At 46.3% G+C, this 17,248-nt stretch overlaps 1 non-coding gene across 1 annotated transcript; it reads right to left on the bottom strand.

Moving 5' to 3' along the window:
- Window positions 1-11,887: 11,887 nt before the first annotated feature.
- On the bottom strand, window positions 11,888-11,960 carry TRNAE-CUC. The gene has a single exon. It is a non-coding gene; the product is annotated as a tRNA-Glu (tRNA).
- Window positions 11,961-17,248: the final 5,288 nt, after the last annotated feature.

Raw genomic sequence — 17,248 nt, 5'->3', positions numbered from 1 at the left:
AATAATGTGTGTAGAATAGCCTTTGAGCTTGTTTGGTGATTATACTTCGTATTCACATTTAGACGCTAGCACCGGAGATTATCAAGAGGAAGGAGAATTCTACCCGAAGAAGAAGGAGAAAACCTAGAGAACTACCAAGGCAAGATAATACTCTTGCAAAGTGCAAAGCTCTCCTTGAGCAAGGCACATGATTCTTACCTTTCTTTATACCAGCCTATCTTATGTGTACACCATACAAGTTCTACTTTTTGTGTTTTCCAAGGATGAACTAAAATTGGTATAGAGAACAAGATTACTAGATGAATAGAGATAGCAAAGCAAAGTAGCACCCCTCATGATTAGAGCTAGTGCTGAAATACTAAAATTTGACTATATTAGATGGGAGCATGTGAATGGTTGAATTTTGAAACCTTGGAATGATGAAGCATTCCATTGAAGAGTTTGAAGTTGAATGTGAACAAGAGAAGATGGTGATTTTTGATAAAAACCTGATATTGGTTTGAATGCGATACCTTTCCAATTTTTGAGTACCCCCACAATACCTGATTATGGGTAGGGCTTAGCTGGAAGTTTATAGATTTTAGTATGAGTTCCCTCCGAACACACATCATAGGGGTTATCTTGAGGCTGCCTCCGTTGTTGAGAAAGGATGTGAATTGAGGTGAAATTGTACGGCCAAGCCCTGTGCGGTTCCCGGGTTAACGAGTTGGTTTTCATTTGGGAGGCCAAGCTCATGGGGAGAGGTGCTCATACTAGGATGTGTAAGTGAAAGGTTATGGTTGATGATCCGCGTCTTCGTGTTACGGTGACTCGGAGTTATTCCGACGGATGAAATCAAATGTTGTGGCACAAGTGTGCAACCTCTGCGAGTGTAAATCTATTCGAATAGCCGTGTCCACGGTTACGGACGGTTGGAAGGGCCATACAGTTTCCGGTATCAGATTTTTGAAAGCTTTAGTAAATATGAATGGTGACTTGGTGACTCTTTGGGTATTGAACCAATGATGTGGGAATGACACTAATGTTCCCACTTAAGTTAGTTAGTACATGATCCAAGCTTGTGAACTAAAATTTGGCTTATGCAAGTTAAGTTAGAGCTTAGTTTCTTTAATGGGCATTTTACAATAGTATTAGTTTGCAAGTACTTGAAGTACTTACGGCTTTGTCCCTGGCTATTCAAATGGCCAGAGTACGAGGAGGAACAGAACTATCACGAGGATGACCGGCGGGACGCCTACGACAACTAGGGATTTTCGACGTCAAATGTTGGCTGTGGACTAGAGAGTTCCGTTACTATTACGCTTCCGCTATGTATGAACTTGTGTATGTTGTTGATTGTGAGATCAACTATTTGTGTAATATGAATCATGTGATTCAAGATTGTATGACACTATGGCTTGTAATAAATAATGACTGTGATATTCGACTATTATGCCTCGCAACAACATTATCCTGGGATTGCGATGAATGACATAATAGGCATCTGGACTTAAAAATCCGGGTGTTGACAAGTTGGTATCAGAGCCATTGTTTGACCTTAGAAGACCCTAGTTAGAATGGACGTTCATGAAAACTAACTTTGAAATCAAATGAATTGACTATTTATGAAAATTTACTAGCATTCTTGCCTTTGAGACTATTTCGAAATTTGATGAATAATGTGCTCTTCTTAATTGAATCTACTTAAAATTTTGCCACACTTGTTCACTCTCGAACTTACTCAACCTTTTCGCTTTCAGATGGAGCCCAATGAACCCATCAACGCGAAGTTCTATCAGCTCGGGAACGGTGGGAGCCTCGTGTTCGAACATGACCTCACCGCTGTCGCTGCTTTCCTTGGTCGACTTCCCCCTGAGTTCCACGGAATTCAGGTAAACGATCAGCCCGGTGGAGAACTCCAGTGGATCATTACTGCAGATGTGCGAGGCACGATGGAGTCACCTAACCAGGAGAGGATTCTGTTCTCATTCCGCGAGAGCAACTGGCTCGACGGACTAGCGAGAGCTCTTCGGGAGGCATTGGCACGCCTCTGCGGACGGAATGTGGTACGCTCGCTTGCGTCCCGCTTCGCTCACCTAGTGAGGCGTGATGCCTCGGGAGCACCCATGACTCGCGGTCCCACCCGGAGCTGCGACACCACGCCGAGCACCTAGACTTTATCGTTGTATCATACACGGCGGGATCTAGACAACGCTCGGGTGTACGCGAACCAGACGCACATCGCCCTCGCCACCCATGGAGATGCTATCAAGATGCTGTCCAGAGACCGCAACAAGCTTCGCCTAAGGTGCGCGAAGAAGGATGCCACCATCACACGCCTTCGCGCTCAGATAGCGTCACTTGAGGCCACGGTGAAGGCTCAGGAGGAGCAGATCCAAGAGATGGAAGAAGATGAAGCCGGTATCGATATTCAGGGAGGAGGAGCTTTCCTGAGTGACGATGACGATTTCGAGGAGGACGAGTTCACTGAGGAGGAGGACTACGCTTTTCTGGAGCCGGGTCCTGATGACGTCGTTCCTATCGATGTGGAGGACGAGGGTAGCTGCACTTGAGCACTGATGTAGGCATGAGTTGTATCCCGACCTTTGTATCGTAGCATGTGAAATGGTTCTTAAAACCATTGGAGTGTTAGATTGTAATATGTGAAATGGTTCTTAAAACCATTGGAGTGTTAGATTGTAATATGTGATGTGGTATGAATGAATGAATGTTTGTGTGTGTCATCCAAAGCATTCAAGTTTTTACAAGTTTCTGAATTTATTCAAAATAAACCATAGAATTTCCCTCTTATCTTATAATCTTATGTACATTCAGATGGCCCCTCCCAATCGCAACAACAACGATGCTATGATGCAACTGCTCGCAAACCCTGTGGCGAGACGGGGAGACCGAAAGAGCTGAACGTCAAGCCAACATCACCGCACTTCGCAAAACCTTGCAAACCAAGGCCATGGAAACCATGATCATCCCGGATCCAAGCTCAAGAACTTTCAGAATACCAACCCTCCGGTGTTCGGCAAGACGGAGGAACCCCTCGATGCCGATGAGCGGCTTCAAACCATGGAAAACAATGCGGAGGTAGCGGGAGTGGAACCCAACGAGATGGTCCTGTTTGCCACTCATTACCTCGCCGGACCTGCCCGAGCCTGGTGGATTAGCACACGTGCCATGAATGGAGGTCGGTTCATGACTTGGGCGGACTTCAAGCTCAAGTTCGGCAAGTACCATGTACCCCGGGTCTTATCAAGAAGATGAGGGATGAGTTCCGTGAGCTGAAGCAAGGTCGCATGACGGTGGTAGAATACCGCGACGGGTTCCTTACCCTGTCAAGGTACGCCCCGATGAGACCGACACCACCGAGAAAAGGCGGGAGAGATTCTCGAACGGATCGCATGATGAGATGCGAGCTCGTTCTCGTCAACATCCCCTTCACCGACCTCGAAGCCCTTGTTGACTCCGCCATCCGGATGGAAGGCAAGCTAAACCAAGCCAACGAGAACCGCAAACGTCGCATGATGCACCGAGTGGGCCTAGCAATGCCCCGAAGTATCGCCCCGGCTCAAGCGGAGGTTTCACTCCGAGGAACAACAACAAGCCCCTATGCAGAACTCGCGCCCCGGTTATCAGAACCGGAGTGGAGGAAACTCCAGGCCAGGAGGCTCACAACAACAACAACAACAACAACACCAACACCGCTCCAAGGACTGGAAGCAACGCCATTCCGGTCGCAACCAAGGACAAGTCCACTATCACCTGCTATGAGTGCGGAGTGGTGGGGCACTACTCCAACGAGTGCCCCAAGAGACTCGCCAAGCTCGCCGGCAACACCGCTGCACCTGCTCAGCAGCAACGCCGCGTTTCCACTGGAAAGAAGTTCGCCCCCAACAACCCCAATAACCGCAACGGCCGTCTCTTCCACATGAATGCCGAAGAAGCCCAGGAAGCACCAGATGTTGTACCGGGTATGTTTCTGTCAACTCGGTACTGCCGCAGTGTTGTTTGATTCCGGAGCATCTCATTCTTTTGTCACCGAAGACTTTGCATCAACAAGTAAAATTCAACCTCTCGGTTTGAAACATGTCATGATAGTTCAAATCCCGGATCAACCACTAAAGCCAGAAAATTTTGTAAAAATGTACCCATCAGAATTCATGAAGTAGAGTTCTATGCAAATTTGATAATTTTGGGAACCAAAGGTTTGGAAGTAGTGCTGGGAATGGATTGGATGGCGAAACATCATGGAATGATTGACTGTGCCAAGAAAGCCATCACCATGACCAGTAGCACCGGTATCATGGTAGAACATGTCTCCGAACTGCTACCTAGAAAATTTACCTGCAACCAGAGCGTAGCCAAGCCAACTCTGGATCAAATCAGGGTCGTTTGTCGATATCCTGATGTGTTTCCGGATGGTTTACCCGGTATGCCCCCAGACCGGGATATCGAGTTTATCATCGAGTTAATTCCCGGAACCGGACCTATAGCCCGGAGAGCCTACGAGCATGAACCCGGCGAGCTTGTGGAGCTGAAGAAGCAGCCTGGATGAACTGTTAGCTAAGGGGCTGATTAGACCAAGTGCGTCACCTTGGAGATCACCTGTTTTGTTTGTGGATAAGAAGGATGGTGCCAGTCGTTTATGTACGGACTATCGTAAACTTAACGATGTCACCATCAAGAACAAATACCCCTTGCCAAAGATAGAAGATTTGTTTGACCAGCTGACCGGTGCCATAGTTTTCTCAAAGATTGACCTCAGGACTGGATATCACCAGCTGAAGATTCGTGCATCGGACATTCCCAAAACTGCCTTTACCACTAGATATGGATTGTATGAGTACAATGTCATGTCATTTGGATTGACCAATGCCCCCGCTTATTTCATGAATCTCATGAATAAAATCTTCATGAACTTTTTGGATAAGTTTGTTGTCGTTTTCATCGATGACATCCTAATCTATTCCAAATCCGAGGAAGAACATGAGCAACACCTAGAAGCTGTCCTAGAGACCCTGAGAGAGCATAAGCTGTATGCTAAGTTCAGCAAATGTGAGTTTTGGTTAAAAGAAGTTGGATTCCTGGGACATATCTTGTACGCAGGGAGGAATTGCTTGTAGATCCCGCCAAGATCAAGACTGTTGCCGAATGGAAAGCCCCAACCACCCAGACCGAGGTCCGCGCTTTTCTTGGATTAGCCGGATATTACCGCAGATTTGTAGAAGGCTTTTCAAGTATCGCTCGACCAATGACCCAATTGCGAAGAAAGATAAAAAGTTCGAATGGACGGACAAATGTGAGGAGAGTTTCCAACAACTCAAGCTTAGGCCGACCTCGGCCCCAATTCGATCATGCCGGACATCACCAAACCCTTTGATGTTTACTTGCGATGCATCCAAGATTGGTCTCGGATGTGTGCTTATGCAAGAAGGCAAGGTGATCTCTTATTTGTCCCGGCAAGCGAAGCAGCATGAGCGAGAACTACCCCACCCATGACCTCGAGCTCGCAGCTGTGGTTTTAGCACCGAAGGTGTGGCGTCATTACCTCATGGGTAATCGGCTGCGAGATCTATTCGGATCACAAGAGCCTGAAGTATATCTTTACCCAGAAGGAGCTGAACATGAGGCAAAGACGATGGTTAGAACTGATTAAGGATTATGATATGGAGATCCACTATCACCCTGGCAAGGCCAATGTGGTAGCGGATGCGTTGAGTGTCAGTTGAACTCAATGATAGCAGAAGAACAACCCAGCTTGTACCAGGAGTTTGAACAGTTTAGAATGGAGCTAGTCAGTGAAGGATTCCTAGCCAGCATGGAGCTACAACCTACCTTGATGGGTCAGATCAAGGAAGCTCGAGAGGAAATGCCGGCATTGACGGGATCAAGACCCGGATAATCGCGGGGAAAAGCACCGGGATTCACGGTAGATGAAGCCGGAGTTCTTTGGTACAAAGGACGTCTCTGCGTACCATCGGACTCGGACACTGAAGCAAGTCATTACTGAAGGAAGCCCATGACACCCTATACTCTATTCACCCCGGAGGTACCAAGATGTACCAAGATTTGAAGGAACAATTTTGGTGGCATGGAATGAAGAGGAGATCGGAAGCTACATCGCCAAGTGTGATATACGTCGGCGAGTCAAGGCGGAACATCAGCGACCCGCAGGACTGCTGCAACCCTTGCAGATTCCGGAATGGAAGTGGGACTCGGTAGGGATGGACTTTATCACAGGTTTGCCCAAATCCAGCAAAGGCAACGATTCTATATGGGTAGTGGTGGATAGATTGACCAAAGTAGCCCATTTCATCGCCGTCAAGACCACCTACCAAGGACCAAAGTTAGCCGAGTTGTACATCTCCAGAATAGTCGCCCTGCACGGAACCCCGAAGTCGATAGTGTCAGATAGAGGATCACAGTTCACCTCAAGATTCTGGCAGAAAGTGCATGAAGGACTAGGAACCCGTCTGAATTTCAGCACCGCCTATCACCCGCAGACCGATGGACAAACCGAGAGAGTCAATCAGATTCTAGAGGATATGTTGAGAGCATGCGTACTGGAGTACGGATCCAAGTGGGAAGATTGCCTGCCTTACGCAGAATTCTCTTACAACAACAGTTACCAAGCCAGCCTACAGATGGCCCCCTTTGAAGCTTTGTACGGAAGGAAGTGCCGTACCCCCCTGAAGCGGTCGGAAGTCGGAGAAAGCCAAGTCTTTGGACCTGATGTTCTTCGTGAAGCCGAAGAGAAGATGCATAAGATCCGAGAGTACCTCAAGACGGCGCGATCAAGACGGAAGAGTTATGCTCGACAAGAGACGCCGAGAGATGACCTTCGAGATCGGAGATTTTGTCTATCTCAAGGTATCCCCTCGAAAGGAATGCGGCGATTTCAGCTGAAAGGAAAGCTTGCACCCCGATATGTCGGACCCTTCAAAGTTCCGAGTCGCCGAGGCGAAGTATCCTATCAATTGGAGTTACACGAAGAAATGTCGGTCGTGCACGACGTTTTTCACATCTCACTCCTTCGGAAGTGCCTAGAAGTCCCCGAGAAGACGGAAGTGTTCAAGAACATCGATCACCGTTCGGTGGATATCAACCAAGATCTGACATACCGCGAAGTGCCGATTCGCATCTTGGAAGAAGCATACGAGAACCACCCGCACCCGAAGCATCAAGTTTCCGAAGATACGGTGGAGCAATCATACCGAAGATGAAGCCACTTGGGAGCGAGAGGAAGATATGAAGAAGGAGTACCCGAGATCTCTTTAGTACCTAAGTTTTCTTTAAGATCTCGGGACGAGATCTTTTGTAAGGGGGAAGGGTTTGTAACATCCCAAATTTCAAATAAAGGAAGAAGAACAATTTCAATTATCCAAAATTTAGAGTCAACAAAAACTTTTACTTTGCATATAGTACCCTGCATAGGACTTGTGCATTTTGAGTGTTATGCCATGATGTTTGTTACTTAGAGTATGTGATGAGCTCCAAAACCCTAAAGTGATCAAGTGATCATCATAAACCAAATTCACCAAAAAGAGAAAGAAATCAAATATTAGAAAAACCCTAAAAACCCTAACATATGGTTTATATCATTTTTGTAAATTTGATCCTAGACCCATTTGATTTTCACCAATAGTTGTGTTATGATATTAATGAGTAATTACAACTTGGAGAATCAAGGTTATAGCTTTTAAACCAATTTCAAATTTGAAAACATGACCACATATGATAATGGTCATTTCTGACTTTTATAGTCTGGTACCTACTTTGAGCCTCTCTATTTCAATTTTTCCAAACCAAACCAATTCAACTCTTGGCATGTCATCCAAGTACTCAACAAGGTGAACCACTTCTGTAAAGATCATCACCTCAAATTCATCATGGATCAAGAGATAGAAGCATGCCAAGATGAGACTTTGAAACAGATGTAACAATCTCCATTTTTTGAAATGTGATCAAACCAGGCCACCACTTGCTCACTACTTGACCTAGCATTGACCACAAGACCCTCCTACACCAAGCCCATGCCTTGGCACCCCCTGGACACGACCCAAACATGGCCTAGCCATGGCCATGCCGGCCACGTCGCCCACGACACGCCTCCCTCTCGTTCTCTTCACCATCGCCACGGCCACCGTGTCCAACGCGTCGCCCATGATCCCAGGAGATCGCCTGTACCCGCCGTTGGTCGAGGAGACACCGACAAGCCCCGGACGACGCGCGCCCAGGACGCCCCAGGTACGCCGCCAACGGCATGGCGACGTCACCCAGTGCACGGACACGTCCACGCGGCGCTCGCCAGATCTCGCCGTACCCGCCCATATCCGCGCGCCGTAGTACTTCTCTCGCCACGCGGAGCTCGCCGGACACGCTCGCGTCACCCCCTAGCGTCTACCGCCGCCGGAGAGGAAGCTTCCTTCCGCCACGGTCGCGGCAGTACACGGACGCGCCCGACCGTCGTACGCCCCCATTTGCCGCGCCGTTGACGCTCGCAGTACCGCCTTGACGTGGTGAACACGACCCCGTCGTCGCTTAGCCCTCTAGCTCACCGGAGACGCCGCGCCCTTGTCGACTTGCCGCGGCACCCACGGCACCCCTCCCGCCCTATAAAAGGAGACCTCCCTTGATGATCCAAGCACACCACCATGACCACCTCTCACCACCGCTTCGTCTAGCACCGGTAGCCACTCCAATCGTCGCCGGAGCAAGGCCAATCGACGCCTCACTGCCGCGGAAGCTCGCAGCAATCGCCGGAGAAGGAGGCCGCCCCGACGACGCCGGCGCTACGAGGCTGCTCGCCGTCGTCTACAACCTCGTCGAGCACACTGCCCAACCCTAGCTGGAGCCGCGGTGAGCCTCCGACCCCTACCGCCGCCGTGCCGGTGAACCCATCTCGCCGGAGACGACGATGGCCCGGTGCTGGTCCGATCTCATTCTAATCCAACGATCCACTTTAAAACATCTTGTTTCGGCTATTATGAGTCGGCCGACGGGTGGAGCCCATTGTCAGGGCGGCCCGCGCGTGCACGGATGCGTGGTGGGCTGGCCTTGGGCCGTTTTTAAACGTTTCGGCCCACTTAGCTTTCCCGCGTAGCCCGGTAATTCAAATTCGATTTATCCAAATCCATTTAATTTCAATACTTGGTTCCAACTTTGAAATTCAATAGATTGAATTTGGCTAAACCAAATTTGATGAACTTTATGTTGTTGGAAAGCTAAGAAAAAGATCTAACTAATGCCACTGGCCCCATGGTCAGATTCTTGGTAGAATAAATGTGATAAAAATAACAAAACAGGGACTTTTACATATTCAAATAATTCTTAAAAATCAACCAAAATCGATATGCAGATAATTCCAACTCCTATAACTCACATTTGACTTACACTAATTGTTTCTGCAAGAAAATGGTGTGGTCACTTTGCATGATCATACCCTAGTTTAATTAATGGACCATATGGCTAGTTTAGTAAGTGATATTGTCCAAAACTATTATGTAAATCTTATGAAGTATTTTTACTTCATTTAAATCTTTGTCTCAAATGAATTCATGTGATGTTTGGACCTCTGGTCTCAACTCTCTTATATGAATTACTTGAGATTTAAATCAAATGTAGTGTTATTTAAATAGTATGAGGTGGTCTACCTCATTTAAATCATTTTCTCCAATAATGATGATGAATGGTTGACTTGGGGTCAACATAGGATTCATGTATTGCTGTGGAGAAATTAAACCTTAAGAAGATTCAATGAGAGGAATTTATTCCCCAAACACTATATGAACATTACTTATCACATATGAATAAGAGGAAATCATTTTCCTTAAGTCCCCCACCAATACACTTACTTATTTTATGTGTGTGCTTAGTATAGTTTGTGTGAAGTAATAATGTGTGTAGAATATCCTTTGAGCTTGTTTGGTGATTATACTTCGTATTCACATTTAGACGCTAGCACCGGAGATTATCAAGAGGAAGGAGAATTCTACCCTGAAGAAGAAGGAGAAAACCTAGAGAACTACCAAGGCAAGATAATACTCTTGCAAAGTGCAAAGCTCTCCTTGAGCAAGGCACATGATTCTTACCTTTCTTTATACCAGCCTATCTTATGTGTACACCATACAAGTTCTACTTGTTGTGTTTTCCAAGGATGAACTAAAATTGGTATAGAGAACAAGATTACTAGATGAATAGAGATAGCAAAGCAAAGTAGCACCCCTCATGATTAGAGCTAGTGCTGAAATACTAAAATTTGACTATATTAGATGGGAGCATGTGAAGGGTTGAATTTTGAAACCTTGGAATGATGAAGCATTCCATTGAAGAGTTTGAAGTTGAATGTGAACAAGAGAAGATGGTGATTTTTGATAAAAACCTGATATTGGTTTGAATGCGATACCTTTCCAATTTTTGAGTACCCCCACAATACCCGATTATGGGTAGGGCTTAACTGGAAGTTTATAGATTTTAGTATGAGTTCCCTACGAACACACATCATAGGGGTTATCGCTGAGGCTGCCTCCGTTGTTGAGAAAGGATGTGAATTGAGGTGAAATTGTACGGCCAAGCCCTGTGCGGTTCCCGGGTTAACGAGTTGGTTTTCATCTGGGAGGCCAAGCTCATGGGGAGAGGTGCTCATACTAGGATGTGTAAGTGAAAGGTTATGGTTGATGATCCGCGTACGTGTGTTACGGTGACTCGGAGTTATTCCGACGGATGAAATCAAATGTTGTGGCACAAGTGTGCAACCTCTGCGAGTGTAAATCTATTCGAATAGCCGTGTCCACGGTTACGGACGGTTGGAAGGGCCATACAGTTTCCGGTATCAGATTTTTGAAAGCTTTAGTAAATATGAATGGTGACTTGGTGACTCTTTGGGTATTGAACCAATGATGTGGGAATGACACTAATGTTCCCACTTAAGTTAGTTAGTACATGATCCAAGCTTGTGAACTAAAATTTGGCTTATGCAAGTTAAGTTAGAGCTTAGTTTCTTTAATGGGCATTTTACAATAGTATTAGTTTGCAAGTACTTGAAGTACTTACGGCTTTGTCCCTGGCTATTCAAATGGCCAGAGTACGAGGAGGAACAGAACTATCACGAGGATGACCAGCAGGACGCCTACGACAACTAGGGATTTTCTGACGTCAAATGTTGGCCTGTGGACTAGAGAGTTCCGTTACTATTACGCTTCCGCTATGTATGAACTTGTGTATGTTGTTGATTGTGAGATCAAATATTTGTGTAATATGAATCATGTGATTCAAGATTGTATGACACTATGGCTTGTAATAAATAACGGCTGTGATATTCGACTATTATGCCTCGCAACAACATTATCCTGGGATTGCGATGAATGACATAATAGGCATCTGAACTTAAAAATCCGGGTGTTGACAATTTGAACCAGGTGGTGAAAAAGGGGTAGAAATAGAGGAGGGAGCGCGGCAGGAGGTGACAGAATCCTATCCGCCCCCTTTTCGCTTTTCGCCGCAACTCGCGCCATCTCCCTCCTCGTCCCCACTCATGCAGCGAAAGATTCACTTTTACATCAGCTCGACGCGAGATGTGGGTGGCTCGTTTGACACGGCCGATTAGGGCGTTCCTCCCGGGCGGCCCAAAGGTGCTTTAAGAACCGTTTTGTGCGCAACAACGCAGGGAACCTACCAAACATGCCCAAAGTTCCTGATATCTCAAAGTTCCAGGCCCAATGATCACTCACGACTTAAAGAAACTAATCTGTTATTGGGGCTGGCCCAAGTTCGCAATAGTGTCGAGCTAGCGGTTTTGAGATCCTTACTTATGTAGTTGAAGCACTACCCTAAAAAAAAAAGAGTAAAAGCAGATTGACATCCGGCATAAAATGCTGTGAGAGAAATAAAAAGTTTATTCCGTCGCCGGGACTTGAACCCGGGTCTCTCGGGTGAGAGCCGAGTATCCTAACCACCTAGACTACGACGGAATGCTGCTCTTGCAATGATAGACTTGTAATTATCGATAAAATACTGAAGTGTGAATGGTGGCCAAATGATTCAGGCGTATCGTATTGACGTATTCATCTTCTCGTCGCAAGAAATGAGGTCGAAGATTGTCTTACAAAAAGGAGTGACCCTGAGAAGGGATCCCCATGGCACATTTCGGATCATGTAAAATACCAAAAGGACAGCCAGATTTGACATACAAAAGCCCTCCACCATCTACAAAGGAGCTAAAGCTATAAACTGTATTCATTGTGCGTGTCTTTCATGAGCTCAGTGAACCAGCAATGCATAATCAATCACGCCTCGCGCATTGCAAGGATTGGACCCAATTCAGTTAGTTTTTTCCTTCAGGAAAATGAAGGATCGAATCGACGTCCAAATCAGAGCTTTTCTTTGCCTAACAAATGGATCGAGATCCTTGCTACCTCCACATCATTCTGTTAGCGGAGGGGTCTTATCAAACCGGTGCACTCTCGTTATTCTGATGCCAAGAGAGGGGCCATACAATCAATTGAAAGATCGTGTTCAAAGCGGAATCGAGATGCGCGATAAATAATCTCGTTAAGGAGCCATCGTCACAGGATCATATCGTCGTAAAGCTGCTTACGTGGGAAATTCCCACACCAAAACACAGTCCCATTCCACTACATACACAAAAGGTGCCACACGAATGCCACAGGAAAAGGCAGAATAAATAGATTTGCAACTTGTTTCCAATGTGCACTACTCAAAGTGCATATGCCAAACAAGGTTCAGTTTACTCTGACAAATGGTACAGTTACAGCTATCAAACGAAGTGCATTTCTCATATTAGTAACTCCTTGTTCGGCTGGAGCAGGAGGAAATGAAAGAATCCCTGAATAAACACCCGATCGATCAAGATGGCGATCAGTGGATAAATCCAAGCAGATCAGACCAGAAGTGAAGGAACAGTGCGCGGTGAGTCACTAGCAGCAGAGTAGATGGCGATTTTCGAGCCGCACTACATTCCTACCCTAACTCTGGTGAGAATGTGATTCATGTGCTCTCACGGGTCACTGTAATGAGCGCATTTGGTATTATAATCTTGTCGGAGCTGTTTGTGCGACAGTGAGAGAGATGCTGACCAGATAAGAATTGGGTGGTATACAGGCGATCTTGACGCGCGCAGCGGTGTTGACAGGTGCAGTTAGGGCGTCTTTTCAAGTTAAGGTCATGTTTTTACCTGAAACAGTAAGGGTTAATCTTTGATATTTCGCAGGTTTACTGCAGAGTGAAGAGACGGCAATCTTTCTTCCGTGTAGGCCTCAAAATAGGCAGATAGTGGAGCTACATGCAGATTATCACATGCGCACCCCTTCCTTAATTATGTGTACGAAATGTCAGTCCGATTACTAGCTGACAAATGGCAATTGTGTAGGATGTAGGAACAGAGGGATAACCAGGACTGCTAGATGCTATTAAGGGGACCGACATGTCATTGCTTACGCAACTGTTCTGCTATATATCAGATGGTCAAATGATTCAGATCATGCAACGAACTCCCTGTTTCCCTTACATGTTGACCGTGTGGTGATGTAACAAAGTCAAAACATAAGTAAGGATGGTTGTAGACTTCTAGTTCAACGGAGACATATATTTACGCACCAGTTCTGCTATATTAGGTGACCAAATGATTCAGATCCTGCAACGAACTCCATGTTTCTTTTCTCTGTACATGTTGACCGATTGGTGATGTAACAAAGCCGAACATACATAAGGATGGCTGTAAACTTCTAGTTCAATGCAGACATATTTACCACAATAAAGCTACACTTACTTAAAACTTCTTACATAAATTTCTTACGGGCTCAAGTGGAGTTGTGTGGATCCATCATGGGCCTAAAATCACGGGGCTAACTGATTTACATACAACAAACTAAAAGCAGCCACGCCATCCCGTAAGCTAATCCCGCAGAAAATATCTCGTAGGTCTACCACGATTCAGAAAGAGATCTTTTGGATGAAGTGACCTTAAGGAGATAATGATGTGCACAAAGCCACAATATATGAATCAAACTTGTCTGATACGTATCTGAGACTGTGCATACGAATGCAACAACAGCACCATAGCGCTAGCGCACAGCGGTGACAGCGGTGACAGTGAGTTGATGCAACTTGTCTGCTTCAAAGATGAAATCCCAACAAAGTTGACAAAGATAGGGCGTAATTTGAGTCTGCCGAACAATAATGGTAGTCATGAATCGCGTATGCTTCTGCTTCAATGTTTTGAACATGGCATCTAGGCCGGGGTAATTGGTGGCGTTAGTTGTAGTCCTGTGGCTGTTGGTCGATGTCTTGTATTGAATTGTCGGTTGTTCGACCTTGTTCTAGGCTTGTAACAATATTCTTCCTATCAATACACTGAGACACAAACTTTGTGTTTTCTTGAAGAAAAAAAAAAGATAACCCAGAAAACCACAAAGGAGGCGCAAGTTATATGCATCGTTTCGATCCAGATACCTAGGACTCGCCCATTTTTTTAAAAAAATCTATGAAAACACAGAAGCGTACAACATGTACTAGAATTTTTAGGTGCACTACTAACCTACTATTTCACGCCAACGCTTTTGGGTTTTGAAAATCATATTTTTTGGACTCTAAAATTTTGAAATTAAATACGTACATACATATAAACATTCAGAAGGTGCCATAGAAATTTTGGAGAAAAATATGTTCTATTTTGAGCTATACAAAAAGACAAATTTCTGCCCCTGTACACAACCACAAATTTGTTTTTTTTCTATAGCGTAAAATACAGCGCAATATGTACCGAAACTTCGCAAGAGTATTCAGAACATGTGTATGTATTCATGAAATAAATTTTATAATATTTTTAAAAATAAAAATATAATTTTCAAATATTTTAAAAACCGGGAGCATTGGTGCTCATGTGCACCAAATTTGCTTCACGGATTCAGCATTTTTAATATCTTCAGTTTTCCTAGAAATAACTAGCTAAACTATGTGTGCACCATGTAGCAAAACTTTTCAGATACAAATTCCATAAACGACCCATGAAAGAAAATCGAAAAATCTTACTAATGGGATACTATTCACTATCTAATTTTCTTTATTATTCTAAAGTTTTTCATTATATTTTGGAGTTAAGTTTCGTGGCATGGCAAATATTATATATTATCTTTATGCCGTGATTTTTGGGGAATTGTTCTGCACTTCTAAATGTGTGATTTTTTTGGCTAACTAGTGCACTAGTATACCTAAAGGCCCTAGTAAACCTAAGAGTGTATACAATGGTGCTCTCATATACAATAGTGTTGTCTTAGTGATGCGAGGTGGAATGAATTCCGAGTTGAAAGATAGAAAAAAAACTTAGTCTTATCTTAGCTAAGAGATATATCTTAATAAGAAAGATAAAATATTTTTCTCCACTTCATGGTTTCTATTCTCATGCTGAAAATTTATGTTTAATTTTAATCACACCTTAACTGTATGAACACTGAACTAATCATTGTTAGAGATAACGCTAACAGATAATCTTATGTTTTTTGCTATCTATATGTGATGTGAAATGTATAAAAAAAGACAGCCTTATCAGCCACTTTACATGCCTCACGCACACACGTGGGTCACCTCTAATTGAACATTGATACATATCCGATAACCGAGCCGTTCACCTCCTGCAACAAACTCCTTGATTCAATGGTAGATTATTTTTCTTAAGGGCCTAGCCGGCCATCTTTATGATCGAAAGCTATAACACTATACAGATATGGTTGATGCTATAGGAAAGTAAACATAAATAAGGATAGTTTTAGTTCCAGGCAGACATATCTACAACGATTTAGGAAGAGATTTTTGAGAGCGAGCTGAACTAATAAAGCTCATATTGAATTGACAATGATGTGCATAATACATCATACTTGCCCGAGACGTAATTGAGACTGTGCATACGAGTGCAACAACAGCAGGTGGGGATGAATTGATTCGATGTGGAGAAAGAGAGGGCAGCATTTTTAGTCACGCCCATTTTTTAAAGAGTATTTTCGAACTGGTATTTCCCTGCCAAACAACGGTAGCATGAACCACATCAGCTTTCGGTACGACAACGCCGCCAGGTAAAGCTTCAGCTTTCATGTAGTACGTGGGGAAGCAGTCCCAACTCCCAAAAGATCCTGAATCCTGAAAGGAGGCGCACTCGCGCAGGCTCTACTAATCGCAGGAGCCTTGACTGCATCAAGTTGTGAATATGATTAGAGAAAAACTGAAGATAAGGTCTAAAAATTACCCTGGTTTGCTTTTAGTCCTGAACTTAAAATCGACATGTTTGACTGTTAACTTCCAATTCTCTCCCGGGTCGCTCTCGCGCGAGCGGCTCCGGAGAGCCCCAAAACCCTAGCTAAAAAGCCCCCTTTTCACTCCCGCGCCGCCGCCCGCCGCCGGCGCCGGCGGTGGCGGCCGCGCCGGCCGTCAAAGGCGGCGGGCAGGGTCGGCGCGCCCCGGCGGGTTCCCACGGCGCGGAGGGAGACGCCACTCGGGCGGCGCGAGTGGTGGAGCGGAGGGCGGCGCCCGACCTCGGTCGGCCTCGCCGACACACGGCGGAGAGCGCGGAGGAGCTCCGGACCACGGCGGGGAAGGCAGCGAGGAGTCGGAGGCGGGTTGGCGCGTCGGCGCGGCTCTGGTGGCGGAGGAGGTTGCTCCCGGCTTGGAGGCGACGGCGCGGAGGATGCGCGTCTCGGAAGGAGTTCGGGCGCATCGGCCGGCTGCCTCCTCGTCGCGGGCGGCGGAGGCCACCCTCGAGCACGCCGGCGCGGAGGTGGGAGATCCGGGCGGGCTCGATCCGGGCCCGGCGCGGCTCGGTGGCGGAGGAGGAAGCTCTCGGCTTGGAGGTGACGGCGCGGAGGATGCCGTCCGGGAAGGAGTTCCCGGCGCATCGGCCGGCCACCTCCTCGTCGCGGGCGACCGGAGGCCACCTCGGTCACGCCGGCATGGAGGTTGGAGACACGGGCGAGGCTCGATGCGGGCCGCACGGGCCCGATCCGGGCCTTCAAGGTTGGGTCGTCCACGGGCTGGAACCCGGAGTGGGTGCCACCGGTGCGGATGGCCCCGGCCCTTGCCGGAGGAGGTTGGAGGCTCCTGTTCTTCGTCATGGTTGGAGGTGGAGTGGCCGCGTCTCTCTCGGTAGTGTGTGGAGACCACGGCTTTTTGCAACGTTGATGTCGAGGAGGCTGCGGTGGCGGCGGTGTGTTTCTCCATGGACAGGATTGCCCCAAAGCTCGGAGGTGCGGAG

This window comes from Lolium rigidum, chromosome 6, assembly GCF_022539505.1.
Source record: "Lolium rigidum isolate FL_2022 chromosome 6, APGP_CSIRO_Lrig_0.1, whole genome shotgun sequence".
In the NCBI taxonomy this organism is placed as follows: domain Eukaryota; kingdom Viridiplantae; phylum Streptophyta; class Magnoliopsida; order Poales; family Poaceae; genus Lolium; species Lolium rigidum.
This window is presented reverse-complemented; position numbering and strand designations above follow the sequence as displayed.